Source organism: Rhincodon typus, chromosome 7 (assembly GCF_021869965.1).
Source record: "Rhincodon typus isolate 14 chromosome 7, sRhiTyp1.1, whole genome shotgun sequence".
NCBI classification, from domain to species: domain Eukaryota; kingdom Metazoa; phylum Chordata; class Chondrichthyes; order Orectolobiformes; family Rhincodontidae; genus Rhincodon; species Rhincodon typus.
This window is the reverse complement of record NC_063338.1, coordinates 1231372-1238130: the sequence shown is the minus strand read 5'-3', so window position 1 is coordinate 1238130 and position 6759 is coordinate 1231372. Positions and strand designations below refer to the sequence as shown.

The following is a 6759-nucleotide window of genomic DNA, read 5'->3' as shown; positions in this document are numbered from 1 at the left end:
CCAACAAGACCTGGAAAATATCCAGGCTTAGCTGATAAGTGGAATGCAACATTTTCCCCAAATAAGTGCTAGGCAATAGCATCTCCAATAAGAGACAATCTAACCACTTGATATTCAGTAGTGATACCATCACTGAATTCCCCAACTATCAACAATCCTGGAGGTCATCATTAACCAGAAACTCAGCTCGACCCACCATCTAAATACAGTGGCTACAAGAGCAAGTCAGAAACTAGGAATACTGCAGTGAACAACTTAGCTCTTGACTCCTCAAAGTCTATCAACATCTAAAGGGCACAGGTCAGGATTGTGTTGAAATACAACACCATTCCCGGATGAGTGCAGCTCAAAGAACACTCAGAAGCTTGACACCATCCAGGACAAAACAGCCCACTTTATTGACTCTACATCCACAAACAGGGGGAGGCAATGGCCTAGTGGTATTATTGCTGGACTGTTACTCCAGAGACCCGGAAAATGTTTTGGGGACCTGGATTCAAATCCTGCCATGGCAGATGATGGAATTTGAATTCAACAAGTATCTGGAATTAAGAATTTAATGATGACCATGAATCCATTGCCGATTGTCAGAAAAACCCATCTGGTTCACTAACGTCCTTAAGGGAAGGAAACTGCCATCCTTATCTGGTCTGGCCTACATGTGACTCCAGACCCACAGTAATGGGCAATTAGGGATGGGCAATAAATGCTGCCCTACCCAGCATCATCCCATGAATGAGTAAAGGATTTAATCCTTGAAACATGGAAACTCAATGGCTGCAGTGTCCCATTTTTAAGATACATTGCAGAAATTCACCAAAGCTCCCTGGTAACACTTTCCAAATACATGACCATTTCCATCTAAAAGGACGACGGCAGAAACTCCCCTCTAGGCCACTCACCATCATGACTTGGAAATAAATCATCGTTTGTTCACTGTCGCTGGGTCAAAATTCTGAAAATCCCTCACTAAAGGTTCTAAGTCATACTATGTACATCACATCAACTGCTGCAGTTCAAGAAGGCAGCTCATCACCACCTTCTCAAAGGCAACTAGACATGGACAATAAACATTCAGCCAGTAACGCTCATGCTCCATGATCGAATAATAAAAAGAAAGTCCTTTCATGTTGGACCTAATTTTTGTCAACTAAGCCAGGCAAGTGATAGAAATGTCGTTTATAGAGAATTTCAGTCATATTTTATGCAGTCATGGAAAAGGACAAAGATAGACTCAAAATAAAGATATGGAATTGTGGGTGGCCGATTTTAGTATGATAAGACTTTACCTGATCAAAGTGGGCTGGGAGCTGCCATGTGTAGGAAAATTTACATCAGAGCTCTGGGAGTTTTTCAAATCAGAAGTAATGAATGTCGGGTCAAAATATTTCTGTAATGCAATAGTAGCAAACAGAAACCGCAGGAGTAAATGAGGGAAAATCAAATGAAGCTTATGGTAGCCAGTGAGGATCCAGAAAATTGGAAGCCCTACAAAGTACAAAATGTGCATGGTGTTATTTGAAAAAATAAATGAAGAAACAGAAGAGGATGATTGACAAAATAGCACTCGGAAGTATCATCAAAGAAAGGCATTTTATGAGTATATTAGCAGCAAGAACATAACCTGTGAAAAATGATCGCCATGAGGAAATTAAATAGTTAACTGTGGTAGAGTCTGAAGAATTGGGTTTTAATTTGAAACAGTACTCTACATCTTTATTCACGGCAAATAAACACAACATAAGTATAAAAAAGTCAGTAATGAAATTGTGAGATAGTTGAAGAAATTTCAACCGAAAGAGAAGAGGTTTTACTGATTTGATGGCCATAAAATTGAACAAGATCCAAGCTCCAGAACCCAAGTCAAGGAGGTACATTGAAGGCATCCTGACATGTATTTTGGAATCATCTCTTCCCAAAACATAGACGCCAGAGGGCTGGATGTCAGTTAATGGGTACCATTATTCAGCGTTTACAGTCAGGTTCAACTTGGGAAATGTAGGCTGTTGAATCTAACGTCTGTGGAAATTATTTGGAGAAGAAATTCTGAGGTACAATATCAGTCTCCACTTGGCAAGGCAAGGATTAATCAGTAATAGTCAGCATGACTTTGATTGGTGTGATCTAAAATCTGACGGGATTCGCGCCATTTTTCAGAGGAGGTGACTGTATGTATGAATGAGGGTAGTACAATGGTTGGAACCCACATGACTTCAGCAACGTTTTGATAAAATCTCAACGGGAGACTGGCAACTAATTTGAGGTTCCATGGGATCCACGGCAACTTGAGAAGTTAATTTGAAATTTGTTTTGTGGCAGAAGATGATTGTCGATGGTAGTTTTTGTGAATAGAACCCAATGCCCAGTGGCACACTGCAAGGTTTTTGTGCATGGATTCCTTGATATTTTATAGTGTCCATCAATGATCTACATATTAATGTAGGAGGTTTGCTCAGTAAGTTGACAGATGAGGTGAAAAATGTGTGGTGTTTCAAATGGTGAAAGTTAAACCCTTGTCGATAGAGCAATATGTGCGGGCTTGTCTGTTGGGTAGAGCAAAGATAAATGGTATATTATCCTGAAACTTGCGTGCTGAAATATTTTTGGATTACTGGTAAGTCAAGAGAACATATGATGAATGGTTGGACGCTATAAAATTCAAATGATGATATCCTTTGGTGTGATGTCCAGAGATCCTTGAAGGCAATATGACAGGTTGATAAGGTGGTTAAGGAGGCATATGAAGTACCTGATTTTATTCATCAAGATATTGAGTGCAAGAGCAGTGATGATATGATAACACTGTAAAAGATGTTAGTTAGGCCCCAGCTAGAATGTTTGTGAGTAGTTCTGGTCTCCACACTATTGGAAGGATGCGATTGCACTGAACAGGGTACAATGGTGATTCTCCAGGATGTTGCCTGGGCTGGAGCAAATCAGCGATGAATTGATTAATTGATTGATTGTCATATGTACCAAAATACAGTGAAAAGCTTTGTTTCTGAGTGGTAAAGCTAGATCATGGTAAGCAAAAGATGTACAGAACAAAAAGACTTAGATTGAGGCATACAGTTTACATTGCACAGGGTATGAGCTAGGCGAGACCAACATTAGCAACATGAGCGTTTTACTAGTTACGCTTAGATTGTGTCCCCTAGTGCAAGGAAATCAAAGGAGGGACCTGATTGAAGTATATAACATGATGAGGGGCACCAATAAGATAGATAACAAAATAAAATTTGTCTTCAGCATAGCAATCAATAACATGGACTCATAGTATTCAGGCGAAGGGCAGAAGATTCAGACGGTTCTTAAAGAAGTTCAGTTTTTTACACAGTGAGTGACAGGTATCGGAAATTCACTACCTGATAGGATGGTAAGGTGGCACTTAGTTCATAGTTTAAGAGATTTTTAGATTATCACCTTATATAGCATAGCATATGAGGCTACAAGCCATGCATTACAAAATAGGACGACAGTAGGTTCTTGATGATCAACGTGGACTCAATGGCCCAAAGACTTCTTGATTCGATAACTCTATGACATGTACGCCAGACTGGGTAGGGATGGAAGATTTCACTCCCTGTAGGACATTGGAAAACAAGTTAGCTGTTTTAAAACAGCTGAAGATAGTTGAATTATCTCCCTTATTGAGACTAGCCTCCAACTTATGAGTCATTACTTAATTCCAATTCCAAAGTCAACACTGAGAGGATTTAAACATAATTATAGTGCAGTAGGAGCCTCTGAGGTAATTTGCCAATGACTTCAGCACTACTCCTATCTCTTTTTAATAAAAATTAAAGCCAACAGTAGGGCAATGGCATGCAATAACAATTACCACTGCATTAAATATCATGTACAGAAAAAAGCACAGAATAATGCATTTATAAGAGAAACTGCTTATTGAATTACATCCACAGACACACAGCTGGGAAAAGAGGACATCTTTTAACAGCTGTCATTGAGGGAAGACACAGTGAAATATAAGAAAAGACAGGTCCCCTTAAGTTTAGTAAAGGATATGACAATAAGCCCAGTTTCAATTTCTACTATAACATGTCGTCATGAAGTAATAACAATTCTAACCATTAACAACAAAGTCTCACCATGGAAAGTCCTAAATCCTTTGATAATATCCACTTTTTGATTGTCGAATAAGTAGATACCCACCCATTTGTTTTGAAATGACTATAATATAATGAAAACAGTGCACAAATCACAATCAGGGATGTTGAAATGATGAGTGTGTTTACTTCATTAAAAATCAAACTATTATTAAATGCAAGGACTTTGAAAACATACAGTTGATTTTCCCTTGTTAGAATATTGTGTGTTAATCTTCACGCGCAATCATTTTAATGGCAATACTATAACTGTGCCTAAATGTTCTACAATAGAATTGAGAGACTGAATGACCTCTTCACATTCCTTATAGCTTCCATTGGCTTTCTCCTGTTACTGTAAAACGTTCCCAAAACGTGAATGATGTATTGTGTTTTTTTTTGTCTCTGCAATTCAGCAAGCAATTTGACTGGCTGTGCTTTTGTATGACAGAATTCAGAAGCTGAATAGCCTCCTCCTGTTTTGTGTAACAGGCTCCAGAGATTGAATGGCCTCCTCCTTTTCTTGTTTAACATGCTCCTGAGGCTGACTGGCCTCCTCCTGTTTCCCTGTAACAGACTCAAGTGGCTGAATGGCATCTTCCTGTTCCTGTGTAACAGACATGAGGGGCTGAATGATCTGCTTCTGTTTCTATGTAACAGATTTGAGAGGCAGAATGTCCTCCTCCTGTTCTTATGAAACAGACTCGAGAAGCTGAATGGACTGCTCCTTTTCCACTGTAACAGACTCAATAGGCTTATTGGCCTCCTCCTGTTCCACTGTAACAGTCTTGAGGTGCGGAATAGCCTCCTCCTGTTCCTCTGCAACAGACTCGAGAGGTTGAATGGCTTCCTCCTGTCCCTCTGTAACAGACTCAAGATATTAAATGAGAAAACACCCCGTGGATTATGAACGGCCATTTATCTGTGTCTGGTGGACGTCCCTGTCGTCTCATTTACAGAAATGCAAACGACACAATGTATGCCAGACTTCCGCTCTGTAAAACCTTGTGCAGCTGCAGTAACACTTCTGTTTGTTTTTAATGATTCCCTTTGCAAAATGTGCCAACGTTCCAGCTTTCCACTGCCTCAAGTGGTAATTGAATAGAGTGGACTGAATGACCTCCTCCTAACCCTCTGTAACAGGCACATGGGTACAGAAATGATTCTCCCTGTTCCGGAGCAGCATTCCCAATGCTCTGAATGATGTCTCAATGTTATGAAAGGATTTGATAACAAGGCACTGACAAATAGGAACAGTATTCCAAAAGTCAATAATCAATAGGTATTGTTATCCCAGTTGATGGTCTCTAGAAATTTCCCCACCAGTCATTATATGCAACTAGACTGGTATTTAATCCCTGTCTCCTTTTATAAACAGGGTGGAATAGAAACAAGCCTGCAGTATTCTTGCATTACTCCCACATTCAAGGAAAAAGGATTTAAAAGATTGAAAGATTTATGGTCCATCCCTCAGCAACCATGTCAATTTCATCCAGATCGAGTAAATGTTCCCTTTTATTGTGATATAAAAATGTTATATAAGGGAAAGGTTAAATGAACCTGCTTGATCTGTGACTCTGAGTAATGGAAGTCTCCATAGATTTAATTATCCCAGTGGAGGGTTTCCATCTTTAATGATAAATGGGCTCCATTCAATGTCTTATTCCACAGCATGACCGGGAACATCACCTACATCACTAACAAGAATCAGAAGCTCCAGAGAAAGGAGAAGGAGAGATCAGAATCTGAGAACATTAGACTGGAATGTTACAACAGTGGACAGGGGTTTGTCCAATCACGTTTGGATTCTTACTACATTTCATTATTGGATTTCTTTATCAGACCGGATCAAGTATGTACTTTACATTATTCAATGTTTTTATTATCCTATCCTGGCTATCGTTGGTGTCCATGGTAAGTCTCACTATCCAATTATTGTATCTGTAAATCATTTAGAACTGTATTACCATTCTTTAACATTTATTCTACACTCCTAGCCTCTGTTGTTTTTCCTGCTCAGACTCTGAATCCAGATATTCGTTCTACAAATCACTACTAACTGCATCAGTGAACTTGTTCATTCACTCTCTTTCCCTTTGCTTCTGGCAGCATCTCTCATTAGTCTCTATGGTGATCTACTCATTTTCAGCTGATTCATTGTATTACTGCCCTTGTTGATTAAATATTGGGAGTATCCAGGTCACTGTCTTTTGTTCTGGTTATAAATTCCATTTCCTTCCTCTGACTCCATTCCATCCCTAGTTAATATCTGAGGCTGAAACAGACGAGTCAGTACTGTAGTGATCTCTTCGGCTGTGAGCTGATTCCTGACACCATGCCCTTATCATTCCAAATTTTAACTACTAGCATCTCCAGAATATACTTGACTGGCTCATCTCTTCTTCTATTTGAACATTGAATTATGACAGCCAGACTTAATGATGCCATAAACTGCTGCTGACACTCCCAGTTTCAACCTGCATAAGCAAATCTTAGGTGATACTCAGAGGCTCATGTCCGAACTGACACTAAACTCCCATCTATCTGTCATTCCTGTGTGCACTGATGCATATTGTTATGACATCTGGCAAAGCCTTTATTTTAATATACTCAAGAACATCATCACACCTGTCCATGCAACTTCCTTCAGTCT

The 6759-nt window shown here is 39.4% G+C and overlaps 1 pseudogene; it reads left to right on the top strand.

The window, feature by feature from the left end:
* The first annotated feature begins 4067 nt into the window (after positions 1 to 4067).
* LOC125483457 overlaps positions 4068 to 6759 on the top strand; it is a 42688-nt pseudogene continuing 39996 nt past the window's right edge.